The following is a 17,134-nucleotide window of genomic DNA, read 5'->3' as shown; positions in this document are numbered from 1 at the left end:
AGGAAAGCCTGCATGGATATTTCTTTGAAGATTTAATATACCATGAAAAGATCAAAACTACAAAGAAACTCAATAAACCTGGCAGTCCAGAGTATCAAAGCATTCAAGAAGAAACCAGCTGCTATAGGTGTACATGCAGTATCAGTTCCATGTGAGACAACTTTTGATATACCATACGTACCCAAAATTCCTTCACATTGACAATCTGTTCCTGGATCATATTTGGAATATACAAAGTCGTCAACAGTTCTGGCCGATACTTTTTGTGTACCCGAAGGAGTGCCTATCATACTGCTACATACTGTAGTTCTACTCAGAGCCCTTTACAGAGCTGCGGCTCTTGTTCTACCTGCCCAACCCAAGCCTTTGGTCTTGAGAAGTAACATCTCACCTTGGGAAAGCCTGGAAGCTACATGATCAGAGGGTGAAGTGAATAACAGGGGTGACCAGTAGCAAAGCCCATTAGACCTATAGGATCCGGGTGATCTAGTAATTAAGTCCAGACGTTGCCCTGCGGCTTTCCCAGTTCTCAGGTCCTTCTCATGGGCCGTCCTATGAGTGTTGCTGTTTGATGTGGGGCTGCAGGTGTTTGCACAGCCTGGTCCTGTGAGCTGTGGGTAGGGCTGGCCTGCAGGGTCTGAGTGGCTCCAGCTGCAGTAGGTACAGTAGCTATCCAGGGTCGTGTTCATTAGGGAACGCCGTAGCAAAACGCTTTGCAATGGAAAGCGAAAAACAAGCATTTCTTATTGGACAAGTTCAGGTAGTCCCTCCCGCTTTCAGTCGGTTTTGGTGCCTAACGAATACACTCCAGCTCACCTCATCTCAGAGTTACAGCCCAAAATGTCTGTTTACACATATTAAAGGGGCTTTAGATGGAGGCTTTAAGGCTCAGCCGCATTAGAAGGGGTCAAGACTGGGCGGCACTGAAAGCTACTTGGCACGGGTTGGTTGGTTTTGATAAACACTTCCGTGATTGTGGACCACCAACCACTCTGCATAGTGCAGTGCTCTATCCAGAGAGGTAATAGCTTAATGATAATAGTTCATGGGGTTATGGGGTACTATCTCATCTCACACTACTAGAGTCAGTCACTATTTAATCTCTCTCTCACAGCCTCACTCCAACCCCTCTGGGACTCGTATTGAGTGTGAGTGCACCAAAATCTTGACATATACTACCCTCTGAATTAGAGTCCTCGGCTGTACAATTAATCTGGGTGAGGCTTCGGGCTTGTAGGATGTAAACGACGTGCTTTCACCCCTCCACAGCAACATGGTATCGTTCATGAGCCGCAAAGAGAGTGAAGCTTTTGCGAAAATATAGGCATCACGATAACACTTTGTCTTTCATTGACATTCATAAAGCTCTTCCCTGATGTATGACGCCAGTCAACTACATTCAAGATACTGTACTTTCCTTTGTTTACTTAACATAGCTCTGTTATCTTTCTGTTGTTTTTTTAAATAATTTGATTTGACAAAAGATACACAAGTGTGCCCTTCAGACAGAAAAGGGAATTGTCCAAAGAACACTTTAGGGCATTGTGTTGTTGTGACTGCATGCCAGACATAGAATTTGACACATACCTTAAAATCTTACCTGTGAATGAAGATCCACAAACAGTAATGGCTGAGAGTGATATTAAAAGCACCCAAGATACCACCTGTTAAATTACAACCACTGTGAAACGTAGGAAGCATTATATCGATGTAGATTTGAAAGGGTTATTAGAATAGAAGCTCCTGTGCGCTCACTTGTTTCATGTCTCGCAATGGAATGATCAGCAATAGGATGAAGGGGACCAACAGAAAAGACAGACAGAACATTGAGGATCAGAAGCTTATAGGCCTACTGCCCCGAAGACCACATTGCACCCATATGCAAACATATACACTCTGGATTTGCAGTCAATCAGTTATTATTGGATCCCACCTCTCTGCATATGGTGAGCTTATGGTGGTTGCTGTGGTTATACTCTCTGCACCCTCAGGCATCCTTCTACTGCTGTGTGTGTCTATTCTCTTCCAATCCACTTGTCTTCGATTTCAATGATGTGAAACGATCACGGGCCTCCCTCCCAACTTCCACATTTCTCATGTTTCTGTGTCGTCTTATGAACGGCTGCCCTTTTTTGAACGACTATTACATTCCATCCCTGCAAATCGGATTTCCGTTGAGCATAAGTAAAAAGCTCCTCATTATTCATCCCTTCCTTTAGTGTCACATCAGAAATAATTGACAAAGACAGGGAGAGCGAGAGGGAGAGAAACAGGCTACCACCTACGCAGCAGTGGTAATAAACACATCTTAAGCTCGTCCTGTAGAAGGATTTCTTTCCTCCCTTTCATGTGAGAGAGCAGGATAGAAATGCATCTACAGTATAGCATACAGTCAGGTCCATAAATATTTGGACATTGACCAAGTTATTATTATTTTAGCTGTCTACCACAACATATTGAAATCAAATAATGAATATGAGCTGAAAGTGCAGACTTTCACCTTTAATTTGAGGGTATTTACATCCAAATCTGGTAAACGGTGTAGGAATTACAGCACATTTATATGTGGTCAACCCCTTTTTAAGGGACCAAAAGTAATTGAACAATGGCTGCTCAGCTGTTCCATAGCCAGGTGTGTGTTATTCCCTCATTAGTTCATTTACAAGTAAGCAGATAAAAGGTCTAGAGTTGATTTCAAGTGTGGCATTTGCATTCGGAATCTGTTGCTGTTAACCCTCAATATGAAGTCCAAAGAACTGTCACTCCCATCAGAGAGATAGCAAAAACATCAGGTTTGGCCAAATCAACTATTTGGTACATTCTTAAAAAGAAAGAACGCACTGGTGAGCTCAGGAACGACCAAAAGGCCCGGAAGACCAACGGAAAACAACTGTGGTGGATGACAGAATAATTATTTCCCTGGTGAAAAAAAACCCCTTCACAACAGCTGCCCAGATCAATAACACCCTCCAGGAGGTTGGTGTATCTGTGTCAAAGTCAACAATCAAGAGAAGACTTCACCAGAGTAAATACAGACCCTTTACCACAAGATGTAAACCATTGGTAAACCTCAAAAACAGGAAGTCCAGATTAGAGTTAGCCAAAAAAACATTTAAAAAATATTGTACATTTCTGGAACAACATCCTATAGACAGATGAGACAAAGATCAACTTGTACCAGAATGATGGGAAGAGAAGAGTATGGAGAAGGGAAGAAACTGCTCATGATCCGAAGCATACCACCTCATCTGCAGCAGGATGAATTCTGAAGAGTTTAGGGCTATATTATCTGCTTAGATTCAGCAAAATGCTTCAAAACTCATTGGCAGGTGCTTCACCGTGCAGATGGACAATGACCTGAAGCATACTGCGAAAGCAACCCAATACTTTGTTAAGTCAAAGAAGTGTAATGTTCTGCAATGGCCAAAATCACCTGACCTGAATCCAATTGAGCATGCATTTAACTTGCTGAAGGCAAAATGCCCCAAGAACATGCAGGAACTGAAGACAGCTGCAGTAAAGACCTGGCAGAGCATCACCAGGGAACACACCCAGCCTCTGGTGATGTCTATGGGTTCCATACTTCAGGCAGTCATTGACTGCAAAGGATTTGCAACCAAGTATTAAAAACTCACAATTGTATGATTATGTTAGTTTATCCAATTACTTTTGAGCCCCTAAAATGTATAGAAATAGTTGTAATTCCTACACGGTTTCTACAATAATTTGGACAAAACCCTTAAATTAAAGATTAAAGTCCACACTTAAAGCACATCTTGATTGTTTGCTTTCAAATCCATTGTGGTGGCGTACAGAGCAAAATGATGCAAGTGTCACTGTCCAAATACTTATGGACCAGACAGTATTAGAGTGAGCGTACAAAACATTAGGAACACCTGCTCTTTCCATGACAGACTGACCAGGTGAACCCAGGTGAAAGCTATGATCCATTATTGAGGTCACTTGTTAAATCCACTTCAATCATTGTAGATGGAGGGGAGGAGACAGGTTAAAGAATCCTTCAGACAATTGAGACATGGATTGTGTGTGTATGTGTGCCATTCAGAGGGTAAATGGGAAAGGCAAAAGTGCCTTTTTAACAGGATATGGTAGTAGGTGCCAGGTGCACCGGTTTAAGTGTGTCAAGAACTGCAACGCTACTGGGCTTTTCACGCTCAACAGTTCCCAGTGTGTATCAAGACTTGTCCACCACCCAAAGGACATCCAGTCAACTTGACACAACTGTGGGAAGCAATGCGGTCAACATAGGCCAGCATCCCTGTGGAATGCTTTCGACACCTTGTGAAGTTCATGCCCCCACGAATTCAGGTTGTTCTGAGGGCTAAAGGGGGTGGAACTCTTTCTTGAGGAACGAACTGCTCTCATTTTGTAAAAAAATATATTAAAAAAGATTGACCTAAGCTCAACAATCATCCCTACTGTTGACAGGGAGCCGAGGGGTTAGCTCTGCGCTCACATCTTACATTCCTGCCAAATGACTAGTTAATGCAGGGACCAGGACTACCTGACATGATGACTCCTTGCTGTCCCCAGTCCACCTGACCGTGCTGCTGCTCCAGTTTCAACTGTTCTGCCTTATTATTATACGACCATGCTGGTCATTTATGAACATTTGAACATCTTGGCCATGTTCTGTTATAATCTCCACCTGGCACAGCCAGAAGAGGACTGGCCACCCCTCATAGCCTGGTTCCTCTCTAGGTTTCTTCCTAGGTTTTGGCCTTTCTAGGGAGTTTTTCCTAGCCAACGTCCTTCAACACCTCCCAGAGGAATGTCAACGCCGCCATCAACAGGGTCTCTGCTCCTACTGTGGGGAATCGGACCACCCCTGGGACACCTTTCCCAGAAGGAGAACCAGGCGAGGAAGCTACAGGCCGAGGAACGCTCCTGCACCTTCCCAGGTAGCTGTGGAAGTGCCTTGCTCCTCTCTGGCCACCCAGCCCGTCCGCCTTCCTGTCACTTTCCCAGACTTTCCTGGCCCCCCACTGAGTCCTGCCCTAGTGGACTCAGGTTCTGCAGGCAATTTCCTAGGCCGGTCAGTGGCTTTATCATTACGCATTCCTCCCAGTCCATGCCCTAGACAACCATCCCCTAGGAGCAGGACTGGTGTGCCAGACCACGATTCCCATTTCCCTCACAACCACCATGAACGCATCACTTTCCTCATCTTAGACTCTCCTGCACAACCCATAATTTTAGGTTTCCCCTGGTTACAGTTGCATAACCCCAGGATATCGTGGACAAAAAGGAGGTTGTTGGGTTGGTCGCAGGAGTGTCAGGGGAGGTGTCTCTCTGTGTCTATCTGTGCCACCTCCATGGAAAGTCCAGACCAGGCCACCCATGTCCCTATCCCGGAGGAATACCAGGACCTACAGGTGGCTTTTTCGAAGACTCATGCCACGTGCCTGCCCCCTCGTCACTTATGGGACTGCACTGTCGACCTACTGCCTGGTTCTACCCTCCCGCGGGGGACATCTACTCTCTCTCGCATGCAAATCAAATCAAATTTATTTATATAGCCCTTCGTATATCAGCTGATATCTCAAAGTGCTGTACAGAAACCCAGCCTAAAACCCCAAACAGCAAGCAATGCAGGTGTAGAAGGACGTTGGCTAGGAAAAACTCCCTAGAAAGGCCAAAACCTAGGAAGAAACCTAGAGAGGAACCAGGCTATGAGGGGTGGCCAGTCCTCTTCTGGCTGTGCCGGATGGAGATTATAACAGAACATGGCCAAGATGTTCAAATGTTCATAAATGACCAACATGGTCAAATAATAGGTCTGGGACAGGTAGCACGTCCAGTGAACAGGTCAGGATTCCATAGCCGTAGGCAGAACAGTTGAAACTGGAGGAGCAGTACGGCCAGGTGGACTGGAGACAGCAAGGAGTCATCATGCCAGGTAGTCCTGAGGCATGGTCCTAGGGCTCAGGTCCTCCGAGAGAGAGAAAGAAAGTGGGAAAGAGAGAATTAAAGAGAGCATACTTAAATTCACACAGGACACCGGATAAGACAGGAGAAGTACTCTAGATCTAACAACCTGACCCTAGCCCCCCGACACATAAACTACTGCAGCATAAATACTGGAGGCTGAGACAGGAGGGGTCAGGAGCCACTGTGGCCCAATGCGATGATACCCCCGGACAGGGCCAGACAGGAAGGATATAACCCCACCCACTTTGCCAAAGCACAGCCCCCACACCACTAGAGGGATATCTTCAACCACCGACTTACCATCCTGAGACAAGGCCGAGTATAGCTCACAAAGACCTCCGCCACGGCACAACCCAAGGGGGAGCGCCAACCCAGACAGGAAGATCACATCAGTGACTCAACCCACTCAAGTGACGCACCCCTCCTAGGGACGGCATGAAAGAGCACCAGTAAGCCAGTGACTCAGCCCCTGTAATAGGGTTAGAGGCAGAGAATCACAATGGACAGAAGGGAACCGGCCAGGCAGAGACAGCAAGGGCGGTTCGTTGCTCCAGAGCCTTTCCGTTCACCTTCACACTCCTGGGCCAGACTACACTCAATCATATGACCCACTGAAGAGATGAGTCTTCAGTAAAGACTTAAAGGTTGAGTTTGCGTCTCTCATGGGTAGGCATACCCATGGGTAGCGTCTCTACATGGGTAGGCATACCATTCCATAAAAATGGAGCTCTATAGGAGAAAGCCCTGCCTCCAGCTGTTTGCTTAGAAATTCTAGGGACAATTAGGAGGCCTGCGTCTTGTGACCATAGCGTACGTGTAGGTATGTACGGCAGGACCAAATCAGAGAGATAGGTAGGAGCAAGCCCATGTAATGCTTTGTAGGTTAGCAGAAAAACCTTGAAATCAGCCCTTGCCTTGACAGGAAGCCAGTGTAGGGAGGCTAGCACTGGAGTAATATGATCAAATCTTTTGGTTCTAGTCAGGATTCTAGCAGCCGTATTTAGCACTAACTGAAGATTATTTAGTGCTTTATCCGGGTAGCCGGAAAGTAGAGCATTGCAGTAGTCTAACCTAGAAGTAACAAAAGCATGGATTAATTTTTCTGCATCATTTTTGGACAGAAAGTTTCTGATTTTTGCAATGTTACGTAGATGGGAAAAAAGCTGTCCTTGAAACAGTCTTGATATGTTCGTCAAAAGAGAGATCAGGGTCCAGAGTAACGCCGAGGTCCTTCATAGTTTTATTTGAGACGACTGTACAACCATTAAGATTAATAGTCAGATTCAACAGAAGATCTCTTTGTTTCTTGGGACCTAGAACAAGCATCTCTGTTTTGTCCGAGTTTAAAATGAGAAAGTTTGCAGCCATCCACTTCCTTATGTCTCAAACACAGGCTTCTAGCGAGGGCAAGTTTGGGGCTTCACCATGTTTCATTGAAATGTACAGCTGTGTGTCATCCGCATAGCAGTGAAAGTTAACATTACGTTTTCGAATGACATCCCCAAGAGGTAAAATATATAGTGAAAACAATAGTGGTCTTAAAACGGAACTTTGAGGAACACCAAAATGTACAGTTGATTTGTCTGAGGACAAGCCATTCACAGAGACAAACTGATATATTTCCGACAGATAAGATCTAAACTTGTCCGTGTAGACCAATTTGGGTTTCCAATCTCTCCAAAAGAATGTGGTGATCGATGGTATCAAAAGCACCACTAAGGTCTAGGAGCACAAGGACAGATGCAGAGCCTCTGTCTGATGCCATTAAAAGGTAATTTACCACCTTCACAAGTGCAGTCTCAGTGCTATGATGGGGTCTAAAACCAGACTGAAGCATTTCGTATACATTGTTTGTCTTCATGAAGGCAGTGAGTTGCTGCACAACAGCCTTTTCTAAAATATTTGAGAGGAATGGAAGATTCGATATTGGCCGATAGTTTTTTATATTTTCTGGGTCAAGGTTTGGCTTTTTCAAGAGAGGCTTTATTACTGCCACTTTTAGTGAGTTTGGTACACATCCGGTGGATAGAGAGACGTTTATTATGTTCAACATAGGAGGGCCAAGCACAGGAAGCAGCTCTTTCAGTAGTTTAGTTGGAATAGGGTCCAGTATGCAGCTTGAAGATTTATAGGCCATCATTATTTTCATCATTGTGTCAAGAGATATAGTACTAAAACACTTGAGTGTGTCTCTTGATCCTAGGTCCTGGCAGAGTTGTGCAGACTCAGGACAACTGAGCTTTGAAGGAATACGCAGATTTAAAGAGGAGTCCGTAATTTGCTTTCTAATAATCATGATCTTTTCCTCAAAGAAGTTCATGAATTTATTACTGCTGAAGTGAAAGCCATCCTCACTTGGGGAATGCTGCTTTTTAGTTAGCTTTGTGACAGTATCAAAAATAAATTTAGGATTGTTCTTATTTTCCTCAATTATGTTGGAAAAATAGGATAATCGAGCAGCAGTAAGGGCTCTTCGATACTGCACGGTACTGTCTTTCCAAGCTAGTCAGAAGACTTCCAGTTTGGTGTGGCGCCATTCCCATTCCGATTTTCTGGAAGCTTGCTTCAGAGCTCGGGTATTTTCTGTATACCAGGGAGCTAGTTTCTTATGAGAAATGTTTTTAGCTTTTAGGGGTGCAACTGCATCTAGGGATTTGCACAAGGTTAAATTGAGTTCCTCAGTTTGGTGGTTAACTGATTTTTGTTATCTGACGTCCTTGGGTAGGCAGAGGGAGTCTGGAAGGTTATCAAGGAATCTTTGTGTTGTCTGTGAATTTATAGCATGACTTTTGATACTCCTTGGTTGGGGTCTGAGCAGATTATTTGTTGCAATTGCAAACCTATTAAAATGGCAGTCTGATAGTCCAGGATTATGAGGAAAAACATTAAGATCCACAACATTTATTCCATGGGACAAAACTAGGTCCAGAGTATGACTGTGACAGTGAGTAGGTCCAGAGACATGTTGGACAAAACCCACTGAGTTGATGATGGCTCCAAAAGCCTTTTGGAGTGGGTCTGTGGACTTTTCCATGTGAATATTAAAGTCACCAAAAATTTGAATAGTATCTGCTATGACTACAAGGTCTGATAGGAATTCAGGGAACTCAATGAGGAACGCTGTATATGGCACAGGAGGCCTGTAAACAGTAGCTCTAAAAAGTGGTTGAGTAGGCTGCATAGATTTCATGACTAGAACCTCAAAAGACGAAAACATATATTTTTTTTGTAAATTGAAATTTGCTATCGTAAATGTTAGCAACACCTCCGCCTTTGCGGGATGCACGGGGGATATGATCACTAGTGTAACCAGGAGGTGAGGCCTCATTTAACACAGTAAATCAAGAGTCGGCTTTCTATTCCGCAACAAAGCCTCCTTCACTCACACCGCCAAACTTACCCTAGTAAAACTGACTATCCTACCGATCCTCGACTTTGGCGATGTCATCTACAAAATTGCTTCCAACACTCTCCTCAGCAAACTGGATGCAGTTTATCACAGTGCCATCCGTTTTGTCACTAAAGCACCTTATACCACCCACCACTGCGACTTGTATGCTCTAGTCGGCTGGCCCTCGCTACATATTTGTCGCCAGACCCACTGGCTCCAGGTCATCTACAAGTCCATGCTAGGTAAAGCTCCGCCTTATCTCAGTTCACTGGTCACGATGGCAACACCCATCCGTAGCACGCGCTCCAGCAGGTGTATCTGACTGATCATCCCTAAAGCCAACACCTCATTTGGCCGCCTTTCGTTCCAGTACTCTGCTGCCTGTGACTGGAATGAATTGCAAAAATCGCTGAAGTTGGAGACTTTTATCTCCCTCACCAACTTCAAACATCTGCTATCTGAGCAGCTAACCGATCGCTGCAGCTGTACATAGTCTATTGGTAAACAGCCCACCCATTTTCACCTACCTCATCCCCATACTGTTTTTATTTATTTACTTTTCTGCTCTTTTGCACACCAATATCTCTACCTGTACATGTCCATCTGATCATTTATCACTCCAGTGTTAATCTGCAAAATTGTAATTATTCGCCTACCTCCTCATGCCTTTTGCACACAATGTATATAGACTCCCCTTTTTTTCTCCTGTGTTATTGACTTGTTAATTGTTTACTCCATGTGTAACTCTGTGTTGTCTGTTCACACTGCTATGCTTTATCTTGGCCAGGTCGCAGTTGCAAATGAGAACTTGTTCTCAACTAGCCTGCCTGGTTAAATAAAGGTGAAATAAAAATAAAAATAAATAAAAATAAAAATTCATCAGGCTTAAGCCATGTTTCAGTCAGGCCAATCACATCAAGATTATGATCAGTGATTAGTTAATTGATTATAATTGCCTTTGAAGTAAGGGATCTAACATTAAATAGCCCTATTTTGAGATGTGAGGTATCACGATCTCTTTCAATAAGGACAGGAATGGAGGAGGTCTTTATCCTAGTGACATTGCTAAGGCGAACACCGCCATGTTTAGTTTTGCCCAACCCAGGTCGAGGCACAGACACGGTCTCAATGGGGATAGCTGAACTGACTACACTGACTGCAGAGACCGAAGCTTTGGAGGTCTACGTCTAGGAGGGGCTGGCCCAAGGATTCCTCCGTCCGTCCACCTCTCTGGCAGGCTTCTTTTTCGTGAAGAAGAAGGACGGAGGTCTCAGCCCCTTTATTGATTACCAGACACGGAATAAGGCAACTGTTAAATTCAGTTATCCCCTGCCTCTCCTACCCACTGTGATTGAACAGATGCATGGTGCTCAGTACTTTACCAAATTGGATTTACGCAGTGCCTTCAACCTGGTGCGCATCAGAGAGGGGGATGAATGGAAGACCGCCTGCAGCACTGGGCACTATGAATACATGGTAATTCCCTACGGCATGACAAATGCACCCTTGGTGTTTCAATCCTTCATTAACAAGGTGTTTAGAGACATGTTGGGTCGCCGTGTAGTGGTGTACATAAACAACATCTTGGTGTACTCCACTACACGCAAGCAACATTTCTCTCATGTCAGGTCCGTTTTGGAGAGGCTGACAGGGCATCACCATTTTGGAGAGGCTGACAGGGCGGTCTACTTCCTGGGCTATCGGATATCCACCACGGGACTGGAGATGGAACGGCAGAGGATAAGTGCAGTATGGTTGTGGCCTGTTCCATCCAACATAAAGGCGGTGCAGTGCTTCCTAGGTTTTGCCAACTATTTCAGGTGCTTCATTAGGGGTTTCCGCACAGTGGTGGCCCCTCTCACCTCCCTCCTGAAGGGAGGTCCTAGACTGTGCGTTGGACTGATGAGGCCAACGAAGCCTTCCGTGCACTCAATGAACGTTTTACAAACACACCTGTTCTGGCTCACCCTGACCCGTCTCTGCCCTTCATCGTGGAGGTGGACACCTCCGTGGTTGGAGTAGGGACTGTTCTCTCCCAACACACTAGATCGCCTCCTAAACTCCATCCATGTGCCTTCTACTCATGGAAGCTATCCCCCGCGGAGCTAAATTATGACGTGGGGGATCGTGAGTTGCTGGCCGTCAAAAAGGAGCTGAAAACATGGTGGCACTGGATGGAGGGTGCTCAACACCCATTCCTTGTTTGGACGGACCACGAACCTAGAGTATATTCGAGCAGCGAGGAGGCTGAACCCACATCAGGCCAGGTGGGCTCTATTCTTTGCCAGATTTGATTTGAACCTCTCCTACCGGGATCTAAGAACGTCAAGGCTGATGCATTGTCTCGGCTGTAAGACACAGAGGATTGGAGGGAGAAAGTGACACCCATTAGTCCCCTGTTCTGCATTGTGGCTGCTCACTGTCCCGAGGGGCGTATCTACGTGCCCTTTGATGTGCAGGACCGTCTCCTCGCCTGGGCACACACAGCACCTGTGTCAGGGCACCTGGGTATATCCCATACTATCGACTGTCTCTCCGGCAAGTACTGGTGGCCCACCTTGGCCCAGGATGTCCGGGTTTACGTCTCTTCCTGCTCCACCTGCGCACAGAGCAAGACCTCCCCTATGGCAAATTCCACCCGCTGCCAGTTCCACAATGACCCTGGTCCTATCTCTCTGTGGACTTTGTCACAGACCACCCCCCCTCGGAGGGGCACACCACCATCCTAGTTGTTGTGGACCGGTTTTCCTAAGCCTGTTGTTTGGTTCCTCTGCCTGGTCTCCCTATGGCCATGCAGACCGCGGAGGCTCTCTTCTCTCACATCTTCTGGCACTTAGGGATCCCGGGGGACATCGTGTCTGACCATAGTCCTCAGTTCACCTCCCGTGTCTGGAAGGCCTTCATGGAACGACTGGGGGTCACAGTCAGCCTCACCTCCGGGTACCGTCCCCAATCTAATGGGCAGGGTGAAAGGGTAAATCAGGAACTGGGAAGTTACCTTCAACGTTAAAGGTCAGGACTGGCCGGGGGAGTGGGCTGCGTTTCTGCCTTGGGCAGAATACGCACAAAACTCCCTCCATCACTCCGTCACTCCTCCACTAACCTCACTCCCTTTTCAGTGTGTTCTAGGCTATCAGCCGGCCCTGGCACCCTGTCACCGGAGTCAGATCGAGGCTACTGCGGTGGATGATTGGTTCCGGCGCGCCCGAGGGGGTATGGAACACAGCGCACACCTGTCTCCAGCATGTCGTCCTCTGGCAGAAGGGGCAGACCGAAAGTCACCACAGTGTGGCCCCACTCTTTCACCCTGGTGACAGGGTCTGGCATTCTATGGAGGACCTGCCCCTTCGCCTGCCCTGCCGGAAGCTGAGCCCGGCGTTTGTGGGGTAGTTCAAAGTCCTGAGGAGAGTCAATGAGGTGATGTGCAGCTCCCCGTCATTCACCGTATCTCACCCTCATTTCATGTATCTCTCCTCAGACCGGTGGCAGCTGGTCCCTTGGCTAGTGCTGGACCTCACAACACACCTCCCCCAACCTTGAACGTCGAGGGGGTCCCCAGCATACTTCGTCCTCAGCCTGTTGGACTCATGGCGTCGTGGGGGGTCTCTCCAGTACCTGGTCTACTGGGAGGGATACTGTCCCGAAGAGCAGTGCTAGGTTCTGGTGCGGGACATCCTGGACCATTCTCTCATTCATGACTTCCACAGGCGTCATCCCGGCCCGACCCGCACCGCGTCTCCGGGGTTCTCCCCAAGGTTGGCGGCTCACCACTGCTCGAGCAGCGCCCTTCTAGCTGGAGCAGCGCCCTTCTAGCTGCTGCCAAACCTACTGCTGGCAAACGCCATTCACTCATCAACCCCGGACTTGTCTCGTCATCATTACACACACCTGGGTCCAATCTCCATCTCCATCACTATATACACTCCCTCTGTCACTTGTCGTTGTCGGTCATTGTAAATGTTGCTTGTTTTCCTGAGAGGAATCTCTCCTAATATTTCCTGAGTACATTGTTATTTTGCAATTTGGGTTTTGTCCCACTTTTATATACACTGCTCAAAAAAATAAAGGGAACACTAAAATAACACATCCTAGATATGAATGAATGAAATATTCTTATTAAATAATTTTTTCCCCAAGACGTTAACATAGTTGAATGTGCTGACAACAAAATCACATAAAAATGATCAATGGACATTTATCCATGGAAATTTATCCATTTACCCATGGAGGTCTGGATTTGGAGTGACACTCAAAATTAAAGTGGAAAACCACACTACAGGCTGATCCAACTTTGATGTAATGTCCTTAAAACAAGTCCAAATTAGGCTCAGTAGTGTGTGTGGCCTCCACGTGCCTGTATGACCTCCCTACAACGCCTGGGCATGCTCCTGATGAGGTGGCGGATGGTCTCCTGAGGGATCTCCTCCCAGACCTGGACTAAAGCATCCGCCAACTCCTGGACAGTCTGTGGTGCAACGTGGCATTGGTGGATGGAGCGAGACATGATGTCCCAGATGTGCTCAATTGGATTCAGGTCTGGGGAACGGGCGGGCCAGTCCATAGCATCAATGCTTTCCTCTTGCAGGAACTGCTGACACACTCCAGCCACATGAGGTCTAGCATTGTCTTGCATTAGGAGAAACCCAGGGCCAACCGCACCAGCATATGGTCTCACAAGGGGTCTGAGGATCTCATCTCGGTAACTAATGGCAGTCAGGATACCTCTGGCGAGCACATGGAGGGCTGTGCGGCCCCCCAAAGAACTGCCACCCCACACCATGACTGACCCACCGCCAAACCGGTCATGCTGGAGGATGTTGCAGGCAGCAGAACGTTCTCCACAGCGTCTCCAGACTCTGTCACGTCTGTCACATGTGCTCAGTGTGAACCTGCTTTCATCTGTGAAGAGCACAGGGCGCCAGTGGCGAATTTGCCAATCTTGGTGTTCTCTGGCAAATGCCAAACGTCCTGCACGGTGTTGGGCTGTAAGCACAACCCCCACCTGTGGACGTCGGGCCCTCATACCACCCTCATGGAGTCTGTTTCTGACCGTTTGAGCAGACACATGCACATTTGTGGCCTGCTGGAGGTAATTTTGCAGGGCTCTGGCAGTGCTCCTCCTTGCACAAAGGCGGAGGTAGTGGTCCTGCTGCTGGGTTGTTGCCCTCCTACGGCCTCCTCCACGTCTCATGATGTACTGGCCTGTCTCCTGGTAGCGCCTCCATGCTCTGGACACTACGCTGACAGACACAGCAAACCTTCTTGCCACAGCTCGCATTGATGTGCCATCCTGGATGAGCTGCACTACCTGAGCCACTTGTGTGGGTTGTAGACTCCATCTCATGCTACCGCTAGAGTGAAAGCACTGCCAGCATTCAAAAGTCACCAAAACATCAGCCAGGAAGCATAGGAACTGAGAAGTGTTCTGTGGTCACCACCTGCAGAACCACTCCTTTATTGGGGGTGTCTTGCTAATTGCCTATAATTTCCACCTGTTGTCTATTCCATTTGCACAACAGCATGTGAAATTTAATGTCTATCAGTGTTGCTTGCTAAGTGGACAGTTTGATTTCACAGAAGTGTGATTGACTTGGAGTTACATTGTGTTGTTAAAGTGTTCCCTTTATGTTTTTGAGCAGTGTATATGTAATATAATATATACGAATAAATAAATAAATAAATATATATATATTACAGTGCTTTAATAAATGCAGTAGTTCTAAACCTGCGACTGCTTCCTGCCTACTCCTCTCTACACTTGTGACAGTAGAGAGCTTTTGGAAGTGCAGCTGCGTTATGGTGGGCATGGATCTAGGTCTATGATATGAACTTTCATGTCCGGGGACGTTCTGAGAGAAAGCCTTCCTCCGGCCCATTCCATTTACAATGCACTCACCCAACAGCTGACCTAGACCTAGATGAACAAACTGCTCTATCATTATGTAAAATCAAATATTAAAGAGATAAGCTCAACCATTCCTTAGAGTGTGCAGAACCAAAACAGCTCAAACAATGTATTGTCTAAACTGGGAAGAGTTGAATACTTAAACACCTGAGGTATACTTACCTCAAGTGTCAGATCATTGCAATATTACAATATGTCTGCGGTGGATGAAGTGAAACAACCGGTGGGGTATACACCAATGCAGGATCAATGAATGAGCCAGTTAACTAAATATCCTGAAATAACTTTGCATTTTTTAGAACAATAAGCTTGAAATGGGCATGGTCTAATTGACTCAACAACATATCTAAGCTTAGCTTTCTTAATTAATAATGAACCAGAAAATATATAGTTATTCCTGATTATTCCTCATTGATCCTGCTTTGTGGTATACCCCTTTGATGAAGTACAAAGCCCAGTAAACCGCTGTAGGATCACAGGGTCTCTCTTTTTATCTCTTTTACCCATGCAGTGAATTCCTCTGGAGAGTACAGAACAGACAGTGCTTTCACCAGGCTCCACCTGGCGTGTGTGTGTGTGTGTGTGTGTGTGTGTGTGGTGGAATTGGTCTATCCTACTGTTGACAGGGAGCCAAGGAGGTAGCTCTGCTCTGCGCTCCCGTCTCACATTCCTGCCAAAATGACTAGTTAATGCTGGGAACACTGAGAGGGGCCATTGTACTGATGCCTTCCTGCTCTCATTGCGAAGTCTGATCCACCTGCCTCTAAACATGATATCTGTTAGAGGAGATAAAGAGAGCTTTTTAGGGTATGAACTTTCATGACCGGGGGACGTTCTGAGCGAAGGCTTTCCTCTGGCCCATTCCAATTACAATACACTCACCCAACAGCTGACCGAGACAGATATTGGATTGTCACACCCTGATCAGTTTCACCTGTCCTCGTTGTTGTCTCCACCCCCTCCAGGTGTCGCTTGTTTTCCCCACTGTATTTATCCCTGTGTTTCCTGTCTCTCTGTGCCAGTTTGTCTTTTATGTTTCCAAGTCAACCAGTGTTTTTCCCTTTCTCCTGCTTTTTGCATTCTCCTTTTTCTAGTCCTCCTGGTTTTGTCCCTTGCCTGTTTCTGGACTTTGTACCTGCCTGCCTGACCATTCTGCATGCCTTGACCACGAGCCTGTCTGCCACTCTGTACCTCCTGGACTCTGATCTAGTTTTGATCTGTCCACGACCATTCTCTTGCCTACCCCTTTGGATTAATAAACATTGTAATACTTCAACCATCTGCCTCCTGTGTCTGCATTTGGGTCTCGCCTTGTGCCTTGATATTGGATACCATTTGGACCACATATCTTGTACACAAAAGCAATTATGATACTCTACTACCGTGTTCTGTAACTTATCGAGCATAAAACAAACTAGGAGGTTGAATTAGAGTTTTTCTGGATGATTTCAGCTGAGCTCAGGGAAAAATCAACCCAATCCCAAACAATCATCTGATCATATCAAAAACACTCATGGCGTGACAGAACTGTTGGGGGGTGGGAGAGAGAAAGTGTTGACAACGGATCTCTCTCTCTCTTTCTTACCTTATTTAACTCAGCCTGCCCTTTGCAGAATGGGTCCTGAAATGACTTAGTAATGCCTGTGCTGTGAGTAAGATTGATGGCATCTCGTGAAGGAGAGTTAGGAGACTCTCCTCTCCTCGGGACACTTGCGGCATTCACTCCCATATGCAGCAAGATTGATGGGTGAATTTGTGGCAGTGAATCGAAGATCAGAAACTACTATGCATATCACGATACGTGTGTGCACAAAATGAGTGTCTTGAGGCCGCATGGCATCAGTTTGAGTCAAATTCACAAATGTTGCCTTATGTTATTAGTCCAT

The sequence above is a fragment of the Oncorhynchus tshawytscha genome, linkage group LG07, assembly GCF_018296145.1.
Source record: "Oncorhynchus tshawytscha isolate Ot180627B linkage group LG07, Otsh_v2.0, whole genome shotgun sequence".
In the NCBI taxonomy this organism is placed as follows: Eukaryota; Metazoa; Chordata; class Actinopteri; order Salmoniformes; family Salmonidae; genus Oncorhynchus; species Oncorhynchus tshawytscha.
The sequence above is the reverse complement of the archived record's forward strand: the minus strand, read 5'-3'. Positions refer to the sequence as shown.